This window comes from Bubalus kerabau, chromosome 1, assembly GCF_029407905.1.
Source record: "Bubalus kerabau isolate K-KA32 ecotype Philippines breed swamp buffalo chromosome 1, PCC_UOA_SB_1v2, whole genome shotgun sequence".
In the NCBI taxonomy this organism is placed as follows: Eukaryota; Metazoa; Chordata; class Mammalia; order Artiodactyla; family Bovidae; genus Bubalus; species Bubalus kerabau.
In genome coordinates, this window is record NC_073624.1 from 53225697 (window position 1) to 53241955 (window position 16259).

The 16259-nt window shown below is 44.3% G+C and overlaps 1 long non-coding RNA gene across 1 annotated transcript; it reads left to right on the plus strand.

Annotated features, from left to right (window-relative positions):
• The first annotated feature begins 735 nt into the window (after window positions 1-735).
• Window positions 736-8507, plus strand: LOC129641486 (uncharacterized). The gene is made up of 3 exons (XR_008709354.1): window positions 736-841; window positions 956-1077; window positions 8400-8507. It is a non-coding gene; the product is annotated as an uncharacterized LOC129641486 (long non-coding RNA).
• The last annotated feature ends 7752 nt before the right edge of the window (window positions 8508-16259 follow it).

Sequence of the window (16259 nt, forward strand, 5' to 3'; positions counted from 1 at the left end):
CAGTAAGTGATTATCACGTTTTCACCTGACCTTCGTTCTAGCACCAGGAGGTGGATCAGCAGGCTCGTTTTATGCCCACTTTACAGGAAACGGAGACTCGTTGAACAGAGTGACTGGCTCTTCAGTGACAAATGGCAAGGTGATTCTGTTCCTCCTGGCCCGTTTTCTCCCTTTCTCTGACTCTCTCTGTGACCAGGAGGCCACACACTGGACTTCATCCTTCGAGCCCCTCAACCTCTGGCTTCCAGCTGGGGTCAGCCAAGAGAAGGCACCGGCAGCAAGAGAGAGAAGGGATGTGTGACCACCCCACCTCCCTGAGAGGGTATAATTTTAACAGTGGCTGCATTTCTCTGTTGGAGTCACAACTCCTTTCCAACCACTTTAATTAAAAAAAAAAAAAAAAAAAACAACTTGGATTTTCCCAGCTTTTATTAAGAAAGAGGGAAGGAAATGGTGAGAGTTTGCTAAGACCCCAGGACCCTTTCCAAGGGCCAGTCTGCCCTGATCCTGTATCACGGCTACAGCGCTGAAGCCCTTGACTTGCCCATCAGCAAAGGCTTCTGGCTCTTGCTGATCCCAGGACATTTCTCAGCCCTGCCCACAGCTCCATCAATCTCAACGGGAGTCTCAAACCTCCTCTAATGCCTGATGATATGAAGTGGAATTGATGTAATAATAGGAATAAAGTGTACAACAAATGTGCTTGAATCTTCTCAAAACCATCCTTCCTCCCCAGGTCTGTGGGAAAATCTTCCATGCAACCAGTCTTGGATGCTAAAAAGGTTGGAGACCACTGCTATACATCATCTTCATTACACCCTCTTCAATGAACCTCTTTGAGGTACCATTCTTTTGCTTGCTTGGACTTGAACCCCAAGAGTTTAGCAACTAATAAGGGGCAGGGCAGGGGGAGGGCAGGGAATAAAATCCTTATGGAGCAAATACCATTTTCCAGGCCCAAATGACCCTTTTCATTCATGACCCTCGTGAGAAGGTGGTGAGGTGGGTAGAATTATGATTCCCATTCCACAGATGAACAAACAGAGGCTCAGTCATACTACATGGACCAAAGTCCAGGTCAGTTAGAATTGACAGCCCATTTTCTCTCCCCTTTCCCACAAAGACCACACTGTTCTCTAGCTTGACTTGCCTTTACTGTAGATAACTGTCGGGACCACAGCCCTCCAACCTGGCCCTGGGCATGTCAGGAAACCCGGGGCACCCTGCCTGTGGCTAGGGTGTAGCATCTTTGTGGCCAGTGAGCATTCCATGAATGGAAACAGCCTTTCCCTTCTGTGAGGAAAGGCAGGATTTCATGTGAATGTGTGATGGCTGGCAGAGGGCCAAGAATAAGAGCAGGAAATGGAAGCCCAAGTGAGATAACTGCCACGAACATTGAGGGGAGGGGGCAGGATAAACAGAGGACTTTCAATTTTGCAAAGCATTGGAGAGCTCGTTGGATTAAGGAACGACCCTTGGGGAGAACCCGGGGAATATTAGGAAAAGGGGGAGACGGCCTTGGCAGGCAGCAGAGACTAAGTGCTGGTGGAGCAATTAAAGGGTGGGGTGAATGACTGGGAAACCACAGAATAATGCAAAACCCAAAAGCAGGCATCTGAAATGTGCAGAAGGAAAAAAAAATCAATTATAAAGCAAAACATAACCAACCGGAGTTTATGCTTAGTAGCTGAAAATATTCAAAACAACATTTTGGAATGAGAAACACATGGAATAAAAAGCAACTGTCATTTGATTTAGCAGCTTAAGAAATGTGACTTCTCCCCACAAGGGTTTGGAAGAAGGACTAGTCAGAAAGATGGAATTCAGAACTCTAAATAAAGATGTGGGGCTGAATGGGTCTGGAGGGGTTGCCCAACACTTGACAATTATGGATAAAATCAGAAATACCAGATTTCACAGAGTTTATTAGAATACACAAATTTTCTTTCTCCCTACCTCTACAGCAATCTGCAACATACCCATTATAAAATAATGTCCAGGTATTTAGCACCTATGTTGCAGACACTTTACATACATTATCCCTAATTCTCCCTACAACCCTACAAGTAGTAGTATTATTCCATTACACAGATTTGGGAACTGAGGCACAGAGTGTTTGAATAACTTGGCCCAGGTCACATGAAAGGTTGCTGAGAGTCTGAAGAAAGAAGAAAATCCAGATCATTTTCTCCAGGTACATTCCATTACCACATGGAGAATCCCAAAACCTAGGTTTTCTAAATGGTCCAAATCTCTGTTTTCAGAAGGAAAATTCAAGGAACAGAGAAGAGACAAACATATTTATGGAAATGGCAGCCCTAGAATTTGAGTGGAGATCTATGGGGTCTGGGAAGTGAAATCTTAAGATCACTGAGCCCAACGCCTCTATTTTATGCCAAGGTGATCCCTCCAAGAGCTTGAAGCAGGGGCAAGAGGAAAGTTCATTTCTCACACATGGTAGTACATCCTACTATCCATGTATTCATTTAACAAACCTTTCCAAGTGGCAGCTAGTGTGTGCTATGAAAAATATGAAAATATTTTTCCTATAAGCAACTGGAAGGTGCTTGGTTTACATTTTATTTTGATTTGATCTTTCTTTTTCATTTGAGCACATTTCCACTTCATTCACTGCATCAGTTCCTCAAATGCTCCTCCAAAAACTGTATTCAGTGAACAATCAACAGACTGCTATCTTTAGAATATTTATCATCAAATAGCAGTCCTTGGTTTTTTTCCAGTCGTGACTGTGTTTTCTGTTCTGCAACACTGGCAGCTCTGAAAGCATGCTTTTTTCTTAGCATATATGAATGGTAAAGGCCTCTTCTATTCCCTTGTCTGAGCTGAGAAAGGTAATTGAAAGGGTGCTTTGTAAAGGCTCTGAAAAGCATATGGATTTGGCTAGAGTTTTATTAGAAATCTAGAAACCTGGGAAAGGGAAATAAAACCATATATGTTTGCCAAATCCTAAAACATTTTCCCCATTTGATCAGATCAAGTGCCAGGTTCCTGCTACCCTAGTCATCAGTAAATTTTTTGCTGTGTAACAAATGACCCCTACAACTTAATGCCTGCAAGTAATAAACACTTATCATTTTCCCTGATCCTGTGGGTCTGCTAGGTGGTTCATGTGGGCCTCTGGCCTGGCCTGGATGGGCTAGGATGTCACATGTCTGGGACTCACCCGGGTTGAATAGGGCCTCTCTCCTCTCAGGGGGGCTGGCCTGGGCTTCTCCACATGCCAATGGAAGGGCCCCCAGCAGCCAAAGAAGAACAAGCTCCAGTGGGCAAGCACTTTTCAAGACTCTTGTATCATGTGTGATTCTGGCCCCATTGACCAAAGCTTGTCATGAGGCCAAGCCAAATTCAAGGCGTGGAAAACAGACTCCACTTCTTAACGGGCGTATCTATAAAAATATTGTGGCCATTTTTTTTCATATTCCCTCCACTGCTGGGCATTTTGCTGGCTGAGGTCCCTCAGCTATCAGCCCTCTCAGAAACTGCTCCTTTTTTCCCAAAGAAAACCATCTCACTGAAGGACGATGCTCGTTCCCAGGGGCAGCAGCCTGCTGTGGTAACTGGTTGCTGTGGGAATACAAAGGTTTAGTCTCTTGCCCACATTTGAGACCTGAAGTCTGACCAGTCATCCCAGCTTCTCGGGTTCTTCAATGGTCAGCTGAGGCCTTTGTTGAAGCTGTTGTTGTTTTTGTTCAGTCACTAAGTCGTGTCCAACTCTTTGTGACCCCATGGACTCCAGCACGCCAGGCTTCCCTGTCCTTCACAATCTCCCAGAGTTTGCTCAGACTCATGTCCATTTAGTCAGTGATGCCATCCAACCACTTCATTCTCTGTCAAACTCCTCTCTCTGCTCAGTTCTGTGCCTTTCTTTCCACCACAGGTGTCCCTCCTGAGCACATCCCCCAGTAGGCCTAACACAATCTAATCTCTGTGCCACAAGCTGCCCTCTGTGGACAGATAATGCCAGGAGTAATCTGAGAAAACAGATGCTAAAATGGACTATAGGGCTGTATCACCTGCCAGCTGACAGGCAATGAGAACCCCATTACTGTTGATGTTGTGGTTGTTGTTCTTTAGTCTCCAAGTCATGTCTGACTCTTTTTAACCCCATGGACTGTAGCTCACCAGGCTCCTCTGTCCATGGGATTTTCCAGGCAAGAATACTGGATTGGGTTGCCCCAGGATTTCCTTCTCCAGGGGATCTTTCCGACCCAGGGATCGAACCTGTGTCTCCTGCATTGGTAGGCAGATTCTTTACCACTGAGCCACCTGGGCAGTCCATTGCTGTTGATACACAGAGCTAATTCAGCCCCATATGGGAGATGGCAGTGAAACTGGTCAAACTTCCACCAGTAGTGAAATAGAATGGGATACTGGTGGAAGAAATGGTCCTAGAGTGTGTGACATGTTGGGCTTTTGCCAAAGATAGAGGAAAGGGTCATTAGGGACAATGGAATTGAATGGCTGTTATTGGAGAACAATGTATGCTTTGGGGGAAAAAAAAAAGATAATGAAAGATTGCAATGACTATTAGTCAATAAAGAAAACCAAGTAGAAAAGTACAAGGGCCTCCTTAGCTCCTCCTTAGCCCCATAGAAAGGAATTCTCATCTCCTGTAACCAGAGACCAAATTCTCAACCAAAACATGGAAGGAGCTGGACTCCTAATGGCCTTGTGAAGCGGGGCCACTGTCATGAGCTCAGATGCTTACATGAGAGAGAAATCAATTTCTACCTAATTTAATATATCATTATTTAGGGTCTATTTCATATCTAGTCCAAGTTATACCCTGCTATAGGCTGAATATCTGTGTCCCCTAAAATTCACATGTTGAAGCCAAATCACCAGTGTTATGGTATTAGAAGGTGGGACTTCGGAGAGGTGGTTAGACCATGAGGATAAAGCCATCAGGAATGGGAGTAGTGCCCTTAAAAGAAGCCCCAGAGAGCTCCTTGCTTCCTTCCTTCCACCTTGTAAGGACACAGTGAGTCTGCAACTCCAAAGCAGCGCCTTCAGTCTTAATGTTCCATCAGCACGTCCCCACTGGGAGGTTCTCCAGAACAGACATCCCAATTTCTTTAAGAAATAAAAGGGAAACTAGAAAAGGAGACAAAAATCTGGTGATTTTATCAACAAATCACAATATGTTAACCTTATTTGAATGTTGACTCAAAAACTGTTAATTAAAAAAAAAAACAAACACTTAAAACATGTGTGAGACAACTGGAAATATAAACACTGACTGGATTATTTGATGATATAAAGAAATTATTGTTAATATATTTAAGCAAGTTAATAGGCTTGTGATTATGTTAAAAACAAACCTAATATTTCAGAGATGTGCACTGAATTATTTACAGAAGCAGTGATAATGATCTGAAATTTGGTACAAAATAATACTGAGGCAGATTAGGTGGAAGTATAAATAAAACAAGCTTGGCCATGATTTAATCGTTGAAACCAGGTGATGGGTAACATGAAGATTTATCACATGAGGCTGTATGTTTTTGTGAATGTCTGAAATTTTCTACAGTGAAAGTTAAAAGAAAAACATGCAAAGGGACCTGATTTGTTGGGTGGGTAGGTGGATGGATGGATGTGTGGCAGCAGAGGGAGTCTGTGATTCAGAGCCTTATGTTTAAATTAGGACAGGATCTCACTAGTGGTTAGGGGTCCAGGGAGTGGGGAGGAAGTGGTGGGATGATCTGGGTTATTAAAGTACCATCCCAAGAACCAAGCAGGAATATCAACAGAAAGACCAAGTGAGAAGTGGGGGGAAAACCAGCATGGTAGACACATGGACACTAGCTGCTTATCGCTGCCAAATTAATTTCCAGATCCCACCCACTGGCAGACACAGGGAACTCAATGTACTGCCAACACCATGTAGATTGATTCCAGGGCTGGGTGGGACTGGGCTTTCCAGTGAATGGCCCCAGCGCCTACTGCCCAGATCAGCAGGAAAAAGGCATACATACCTACAGTGACTTAACCCTCCAGAGGGAACACTGAGACAATTTTAGGACTAAAATGTGAGTGTATAACAGAAGGGTTTGATATCCTACCTTCCCTTTCTGATAAACATTCTGTCTCTGTGGTCTAGACTGCCATGTTGGAACCACATGACCCCACCCCACTGGCCACAGCCGACTGATCCAACAATGCACACCTAACCTAAGGGGAAAATATCCATAGACTGAGAGTAGTCCATCACATTTCTCCTCAAGAATGTGAACTAGTAAATCAAGAAACCAAGTTTAAGAACTGTAAACCATATCATCAAAGAGTGGAGGCACTGGATTTAGAAGGGAATTGCCATGAACTGAAGTTTTGCATCTCCCCTCTCCCCGCAAAAAGTATGTTTGTTGAAACTTAATCCCTAATGTGATGGTGTTTGGAGGTGGAGTCTCTGGGAGGTAATTAGGTCATGAGGGTGGAGCCCTCATGAATGTGATTAGTGCCTGATAAGAGAGACCCCAGAGAGTTCTCTAAGATCTTTCTGCCATATAAGGATATGATGGTAAGTTGGCAGTCTGCAATCTGGATCCTGACCATCCTGGCGCCCTGATCTGACTCTCATCCCCTAAAACTGTGAGAAATAAACTCCTGTTGTTTATAAGCCACCCAGTCAGTGGTAATCTGACATAGCAACCCCAAGAGACCAAGACAGTCATGTATTCCCACAATATGAGTGCGGGTTTGACTCCAACTTACCTGTGTGACTTGGGGTGAGTTACTTGTTCTCCTCAAACCTCACTTCCCTTATCTATAATGGGAAGATAATAAAGATATAAGTATATATAAAGTATAAATTAATAAATATAATATATAATAAAAATAAGTATAAATAAATAAGCATAAATAACATAAAAATAAAGGCAACTATTTCAATTTGATTTGAGGATACAATGAAAATACATATAAAATACTTACATAGTAAAAGTTCAATAATTATGAGCTAGTCTGATTATTATTAGCAGGGTGACTGCTATCCTTGGCTGTTGTTAATGTACCCTTGGCCACATGAGAGCAAAGGAAGCCAGTCACAAGAGACAACCACACTAACCTAGGCTGAGCACTGCCCAGCACTGGGTGCTGTGCTAAGTACTTGACAAGTGATAACCTACTGAAACCTCCAATGCTCACTTAACCAGCAAGGAAACAGGGACACACTGATTTGCTAAAAGTTTAGGAGGTAGGAAAGTTATGACCAACCTAGACAGCATATTAAAAAGCAGAGACATTACTTTGTCAACAAAGGTCCGTCTAGTCAAGGCTATGGTTTTTCCAGTGGTCATGTATGGATGTCAGAGTTGGACTATGAAGAAAGCTGAGCGCCGAAGAATTGATGCTTTTGAACTGTGGTGTTGGAGAAGACTCTTGAGAGTCCTTTGGACTGCAAGGAGATCCAACCAGTCCATCCTAAAGGAGATTAATCCTGGGTGTTCATTGAAGGGACTGATGTTGAAACTGAAACTCCAATACTTTGGCCACCTGATGCAGAGAGCTGACCCATTTGAAAAGACCCTAATGCTGGGAAAGATTGAGGGCAGGAGGAGAAGGGGACAACAGAGGATGAGATGGTTGGATGTCATCACCGACTCAATGGATGTGGGTTTGGGTGGACTCTGGGAGCTGGTGATGGAAAGGGAGGCCTGGCGTGCTGTGGTTCAAGGGGTTGCAAAGAGTCAGACACAACTGAGCAACTGAACTGAACTGAACTGAACTGAACGGTAGGGATGAACATCCAGCTTCTGCTTCCTGACCTATTCCCTCAACCATTCTGGGATTCTTGGGCAGATGAGGAAAAAGAGGCTCAAAGGAGATCGGGAAGCCCCAAGAAATTGGAGGAAAAGGGAACCCCTGAGCTGAAAGCCTGAAAGAATGACTTGTGTCCCACAAGTCTAGTACCCGGGTCCTCTGAGGACCCAGCACCTTTGTTTTCCAGTGAAATAACAGTTGGAGCCCTTGAATGAGCTCCCTCATTTTTTTCCCATTAACTAAAATCTACACTTTATTCCAATTTCCTTTGTTTTTTGGTAATGTCCTTTTTCTATTCCTGGATCCCATCCAGAATACCACATACTTTTAGTTGTCACGTCTCCTTAGTCTCCTTTTGGCTGTGATGGTCTCTCAGACTTGTACTGATTTGGATCATCTTTACAATTATGAGTACTAACCAGGTATTTGCAGAATGCCTGTCCATTGGGATCTGCCTGGTGTTTCTCTAGGTTAAACTGGGGTTATGGTGGGGAGAGAGAGCACAAGATAAAGTGTCATTTCATCACATCATATCAAGGTTACATGCTATTGATGGGATCTATGATCATTGATGTTGACCTTGATATGCTGCTTTTATTTATTATTTAATGTTGTTCTAGGGGTTTCCCAGGTGTCCCAGTGGTAAAGAATCTTCCTGCTAGTGCAGGACATGCAGGAGACTCTGGTTCGATCCCTGGGTCAGGAAGATCCCCTGAAGGAGGAAATGGCAGCCCACTCCAGGATTCTTGCCTAGAGAATCCCATGGACAGAGGAGCCTGGTGGGCTATAGTTCATGTGGTTGCAAAGAGCCGGACAGGACTGAGCAACTGAACACGCACACAATGTTGTTCTAACTAAAACTGAACATTTTAACTACTAGCATAAATTATATAGTTCCATCTTTATACTGTACAATATGTTTTAACTGCAAATATAAGAGCACTTGACTCACATGCAGAATCAGAAAAACTGCATAACTCATACTTTGTAACTCATGTATGCATATGTATTTATTTCTTACCAGAACAGTAGAAATGCTGCTCAAAACTGACTCAACTGTTTATATTTTATTTCTTGGTACATGCACACATGGACATTCTTCACGTGCAGAATGGAACTGGAACCGTGGCTTGTTCTATCTTTCCATCTTTGTCATCATTTTCAACATTAAGTGGTTGGCAAATACAGGGAAGGAGCACATGTCAGAAAGGATATGATTGGCTTTCTTGGTCGTTTGTGTTTCTTGGAATGTGACGATGTGTTGGAAGTAAGTTCTGAGTGGAACCAAAGGCTGGCCTCTCCTGAGCCCCCCTCATCTGAGTGAAGTTTTGTGTTCTTTGTTCTGACTAAAACAACGGGAATTTTGATGTCTTTCAGTCACCCACAGTAGAGTCCTCTGTACAAATCCACTGCTTCAGTGGTGTTGGTGCCAGGAAAAATATTGTGTTGTGGGTATGACCGCTCAAATGTCTGGTTATTCTAAGGAAAGTTCATTCCGTCCCTACCCTATCTAACTGCTGCTTCTACATGGCATCCCTGTTCACCAGAATAAAGCTCCGCTGCCCCACACAGAGAGGGCTTTGACCGAGAGAGGGGGTGGTGTAACATGGAGTCAGAACAAGATGTGGTGTGGAGAATTCTCTTTTGAGAACACATCCCCTCAGGCACGAGTCACAAAATAAACAGAGACAGGGCAAAACCACTAACAAGAGAGAATTTGGAAAGCCAGAACGTTGAGGACAGGGCAAAGAGAGCTCTTTTAATGAGACCAGACTCAAAAATAGAAAGACTTTCTCCTTTGCCCTGGCTGTTTTTCCACCCATCACCTCCAGCCCTCCAATTTTATAAAACTCATTTTTAAAAAACTATAAAATTTTCCATCTGAGGCAAAAGTTACTAAAGGAAGACAGAAAATAACGGCAGAGAATACCAGCTGTCAAATATCTGAAGCCAACGGGTAAAACCTAGCCATCTCCAGTTTCATCTGAAGAGAAGCTGCCAGCCCCACAGCCATCCCTAAGAATCAGCAGTGGGGAAACTATATAATTGCCCATAAAACTTGAAAAGCCAACATAGATTTTTAAAGACAAAAGAAAAGTGGATGATCCTCTTTCAATAAGGCTAAGAGTGACAAAGGCAGACTGGTTGTGTGCAGAGAGAGAAACCACAGCAACTCCAAAATGCGAGTGCTCTGGGGCCAGATCTGGACACAGCCACCAAGCAACTAGCGACCTTGAGTACATCCTTAGCCACTCAGCACCTCGGCCTCTCCATCTGTGTAAGGAGGATGATAAATATAGACCTTACCTCAAGAGACTATCTGGAGAAGGAACCAGCAACCCATTCCAGGGTTCTTGCCTGAAGAATCCCATGGACAGAGGAGACTGGTGGACTAGAGTCCATGGGGTCACACAGAGTCGGCCATGACTGAGTGACTAACGCTTTCACTTTCAAGAAACTACAGTGAATATTCATGCACAGTGCCATAGTGGACACATGCCACAGATATCTGTTATAGTAAGTGTAATTATAAAAAGAATGAAATAATGCCATTTGCAGCAACATGGATGGACCTAGAGATTATCATACTAAGTGAAGTATAAATCAAAGACAAATATCATATGATATCACTTATATGTGGAATCTTAAAAAATGATACAAGTGAATTATTTACAAAAAATAAATAGACTCACAGACCTAGAAAACAAATTTATGGTTACCAAAGAGGATATCAGGGGGAAGGATAAATTAGCAATTTGGGATTAACAGATACACACTACTGTATATAAAATAAACAACAAGGACCTACTGCATAGAACAGGAAACTATACTCAATATCTTGTAATAAACTATAATGGAAAAGAATCTGAAAAAAGAATATGTATATCAAACCAGCCCTAAAGGAAATTAATCCTGAATATTCATTGGAAGGACTGACACTGAAGCCAAAGCTCCAATACTTTGGCCACTTAATGAGAAGAGCCGACTCATTGGAAAAGACCCTGATGCTGGGAAAGATTGAAGGCAGGAGGAGAAGGAAGCAACAAAGGATAAAATGGTTGGATGGCATCACTGACTCAATGGACATGAGTTTAAGCAAACTCCGGGAGATAGTGAAGGACAGGGAAGCCTGGCGTGCTGCAATCTATGGTGTCGCAGAGTCAGACACGACTTAGTGCCTGAACAATAGCAAAAAAATAAAAATTAAAATATATATATATATATATATACTGAAAGTAATACAAAATTGTAAGTCAACTATAGTTCAATTTTTCGAAATGTATAATTATACAATTTTTGTGATTATTATGACATAATTATAAGTAAGGAAAACCAAAGTTATTTTCAAAGCTTATGCAGCATATGTGACCACAGGAAATCTGAAACTGAAATGAGGGTGACTCCCAGGTCCCCAAATTCCAGAATCATGGGCATCATGAAGAGGAGGGTGTGGGGCTTCTGCTACAGCTTCTCTGGGTGCTGTGGGGTGCACTCCATGTCAAGGGCACTGAATAGAAGAAAAGTGAAGGAGAATTAGGACAGAGGGCAAGAGTTGAACTGGTCAAGCACTGCCTTGGGGCCAGGCACTGGACTGAGTTACACACACACACACACACACACACACACACACACACAAAAACCTTGTCTAAATCCTCTCAGTGACTCCACCAGGAGGCAGGCACTACTATCATCCCTACCGTTTTACAGGAAAGGAAGTCAAGATTTAGAGACAGCCCATGACTTGCTCAGGGTCACAGAGCGAGTACATGAAGGCACTCGGGTTTGAACCTGAGTCGGCTTCCTGACCACCCTGCACCATCTTCCCATAACACCACCATCTCCCTTCTCTGGGCCTCAGTTTTCCTTGTCTGTAAAATGAACTTTTCACCACAGGCCTGTGTAGCACTTATGTTCCACGGTTCCCAAGATTATGAAAACCTCTTTCAGCCAGGATCACCACTTTCCAGGAGATGGGCAGGAGATATTCCCTGAAATCTTCCACAGGCATGATTTTGTCTCTTGGGCTCACTACAAGTGAAACTGAAGGGCAGATGACAATGTTGCCCGCACAATGCAGGGGCCCCACAAGGGGTCATGTCGATATCACATATTGAGCTTCGGAAGCCAGGAGCTGAGTGGGGAGGGTGGGGTTCTCACCAGGAAGATGAAGGGATGTTGAGCACACTAAGTCCTTGTTGCTGAACCGACCCTGAAACCTGTGAACAAAGAAGAGGAAATCAGAGACACCTGTGAAACAGCACATAAACCACTGACCAGCTTAATAGGTGGAGTCTGAGAAAACTGGTATAGACAAACTTATTTAGAAAGCAGAAGTAGAGACACAGACATAGAGCACTGGTATCCCCACACGTATGGATACCAAAGGCAGAAAGAGGGGTGTGGGATGAATTGGGAGATTGGGATTGACATATGTACACTATTGATAATATGCATAAAATGGATAACTAACAAGAACCTACTGTATAGCACAGAGAACTCTACTCAATGTTCTGTGGTGAACTAAAATGGGAAGGAAATTTTAAAAAGAGCAGATATATGTATATGTATAGCTGATTCATTTTGCCATGCAGTAGAAACTAACACAATTTTGTAAAGCAACTGTACTTCAATAAAAACTTTTTTAATTAAAGGAAAGTAAAACATTTTTAATTAAAAATAAAATACACATAACATTAAAAAAAAAAAAAAAACCAGACTAACCAGCTTAAATGGGTTTTGCCTCCTTAAATAGGTGGATTGACCCTAAATTATTTACAGGGACAGGACTGCACATGTGCCACACGGGAGTCCAGATCTCCAGAATGACTCAGAATCCAGAATCTTCAGTCTATGGAGTTTAAAGAATAGAAATGCAGCCACTGCCTTTGCTAAGTGAGGAAGGCTGCAATAAGGAAAATCTTGCCTCCCACACAGCCCAGGGTAGCTAATATGGACTGACTGTGAGATTAGCCAATCAGTTGATTGGAGACTAGCCAATCAGCTTTCAACTTTGAAATTTCCCAACCACGTTAAATTTTGCCCTTGACCCTGGATCAGAAAGATAGGTTTGTAGGCTTTGCCTCGTGTCTCTTGCCAGTCCATCTCACAATACAGCTCTTTCTTTTCTCAAAAGCGGTACCATGATGTTGGTTTCTCTGACTGTCAGGCTCTGTGCCCTTGCTAGTAACACCCAGGCTCAACTGAGGCCCCAGCCTGTCCACAGCCAATGAAAACCAAGAGCCCCAAGGAACCAGAGTTGCTGGAACATAGTCCCTCTGACTTCAAGATATGATAAAGAAATTAAGATGATGAATTCAGGAAATTTTAGCCTCTCTTTCCTAGATGATGGTATCTATTGGTGCTCATTTACAGCATCTCAGTTACTCCTTCCAGCTAGCAATGGGATGGGTACCATGATCTTCCTTTCAAAGATGGGGAAGCAAAAGTTCAAAGAGGTTAACCAACATGCCTGAGGACACACAGGGAGCAGGGAGTCAAGCCAAGAGAGCAACCATGGGTAGCCTCATCCATAGCCCCTTGCTGAGCACCACACCTTCCTGGCTCGGGAAGAGGGGTGTTCACACTCTCAAAAGGTTGGGTAACTGATAGAAGAGCTCAGAAGAGGCATAGATATGAGGGGGTCCCCCTCAATGCTTTAAGAGAGTGCTGTGGAGAGCGAAGGTATTGGCAGCATCCGATGGGAGTGGCTGGAGTATCCAGGATATAGAGCACTGTCGCAGGTGGAATAGGGTACCTGAATGTGTGGTGGGGGAGGGCTGGAAGGGAGGAGACATGGCTGGGATACTGAGTCAAGGCCTCATCTATGCACCCTCACAACCAGACACACACACACGCACACATACACACACCAAGAGGATGCAGTGCATCAAGCCTTCTCAACATGGACTTCCCTGGAGGAAGATAGAATTTGCTGAATGACCTTTGTTGTTGACATTGTAGTCGTGGGTATAGTGATCGGTGTTTAAGTTCTTCCAGGTGGGAAAGCCATCCTGGCATCAGGTGACCTGCTAAACCACAAGTCCCAACAATCTGGATAGGGAGTTGGGCCAGCAGGTGATCTCTACTCTGTCGCCCTGCTTTCCAGATGCCATCCTGGCAAAAGGCTTCCTGGAATGGCAGGGGCGGCCTCCTGGTGCTGTGTCAGGCAAACCAGCTGTGGAATCTCACTGGACTGGTGTCAATTCCCCCTCCTACCCCTACCACACACTGACTAACTAACCACATGACCTCGAACAAATCATCGCACCTGTCAGAGCGTCAGCTGCCCCCTGTACCGCTCAGTGTGGCTCTCGCCACACAACTTTGTGGTGGGTTCAATGAGATAATATAAACACACCGCTGATTATAGGGCCTGAATCGAGTGACCACTAAGAATGATTCTTATTTTTATTGGAAGACACAAGAGCGTTTTGGCACAGGAAACAGTCAAGCCCATCACAATCCCCTAAAACAAGAGACTTTGAGATCAGTTGGAGATTAGAACCTGCACTCTGTTCACATTTTTTGAAAAAGCCCAGGAGGCAGTCCTAAGATGGTGGAGGAATAGGACGGGGAGACCACTTTCTCCTCCACAAATTCATCAAAAGAACATTTGAACGCTGAATAAATTCCACAAAATAACTTCTGAATGCTGGCAGAGGACATCAGGCACCCAGAAAAGCAGCCCATTGTCTTCAAAAGGAGATTAAGTGCCCAACAGTAACTCCCAGCAGAGAAGCAGCGCAGTCGCCCGCATCCTCCTCTAGCAAGTGGGGGCTGGGCAGGGAGGTGTGGGGTACATTGCTTAGAGTAAGGACTGGGCCTGAATGCCCCGAGGGCAATCTGAGGGAACTAACTTGAGATAGCAACCCAGACTGTGGGACAGCTATCCAGCAAAAAGCCCTAACCTAAGACATCGCCAGGCCCACTCACAGAACAAAGGACTGAGCAGAGCTATCCAGCTGCAGACCGGCCCATCCCCCACTGGAGACAGGCAGGCGAGGGCAGCCAGAGCCGGAAGGGGGCAATCGCGGCCCCAGAGAGGTATCATCTACCAAACTGCAAGCAGGCTTTCTTGCTAACCAAGACTTCTTGGTATTCTGGACGGTCAACATCCGCCAGGAGAGTCGCAGCCAGAGATCAGCTCCCCAGAAGAGACACACGGCACACCTGAGAAGGTGCTCCAGTTGTACACCCAAAAAACCAAGTGGCAGGATGGGGGAGGCGATAAGTTGCAGCAACCGCACTTGCCAAGCACCGGCTCACCAGAGCTGCTCGGACCTGGGAAGGGCACAAAACGCAGGCCCAACCGAGTCTGCGCCTCTGAGGAGTATCCGAGAACCTGAACCTGAGTGGCTTAGACCTGGAAAGTGCATACAACCCAGGGCCGGCCTCAGACAGTTCCCAGCAGAGCAACCTAGAGCCTAAGCAATGTAGACAGGGAAAGCACACACACCGTGAGCAGGGGCAAACCCAGTGTGGCTGAGACACTGCAAGCACTCCCCACACATGCCAGTGTTATTTGTTTGCAGTGTTCCTCCCTCCCCACAGCACGACTGAAAAAGTGAGCCTAAAAAAGTGTCCACCATCGCGCCCTTGTGTCAGGGTGGAAGTTAGACACTGAAGAGACCAGCAAATAGAAGAAGCTAAAACAAACAGAGGGAACCGCCTTGGAAGTGACAGGCACAATAGATTAAAACCCTGTAGTTAGCACTGACTACATAGGAAGGGGCCTATATATCTTGAGAAGTATAAGCCGGATCAAGGAACTATCTGAAAATGAACTGACCCCACACTGTCCACAACACCAGAGAAAGTCCTAGATATATTTTTCTATTATCATTTTTTTAATTAAAAAAATTTTTTTTCTATTTTTAAGTCCTCTATAACCTGGATAGCATATTAAAAAGCAGAGACATTACTTTGCCAACAAAGGTCCGTCTAGTCAAGGCTATGGTTTTTCCAGTGGTCATGTATGGATGTGAGAGTTGGACTGTGAAGAAGGCTGAGCGCCAAAGAACTGATGCTTTTGAACTGTGGTGTTGGAGAAGACTCTCAAGAGTCCCTTTGACTGCAAGGAGATCAAACCATCTCATTCTAAAGGAGATTAGTCCTGGGTGTTCATTGGAAGGACTGATGCTGAAGCTGAAACTCCAGTACTTTGGCCACCTCATGCGAAGAGTTGACTCATTGGAAAAGACCTTGATGCTGGGAGGGATTGGGGGCAGGAGGAGAAGGGGACGACAGAGGATGAGATGGCTGGATGGCATTACCGACTTGATGGACGTGAGTTTGAGTAAACTCCAGGAGCTGGGGATGGACAGGGAGGCCTGGAGTGCTGCGATTCATCAGGTTGCAAAGAGTCAGACACGACTGAGCAACTGAACTGAACTGATTACTCCTTTAATTTTCATTTTTATAACCTACTATTACTTTGCAAAAAAAAAAAAGACCCTATTTTTTAAAGCAAACTTCATATA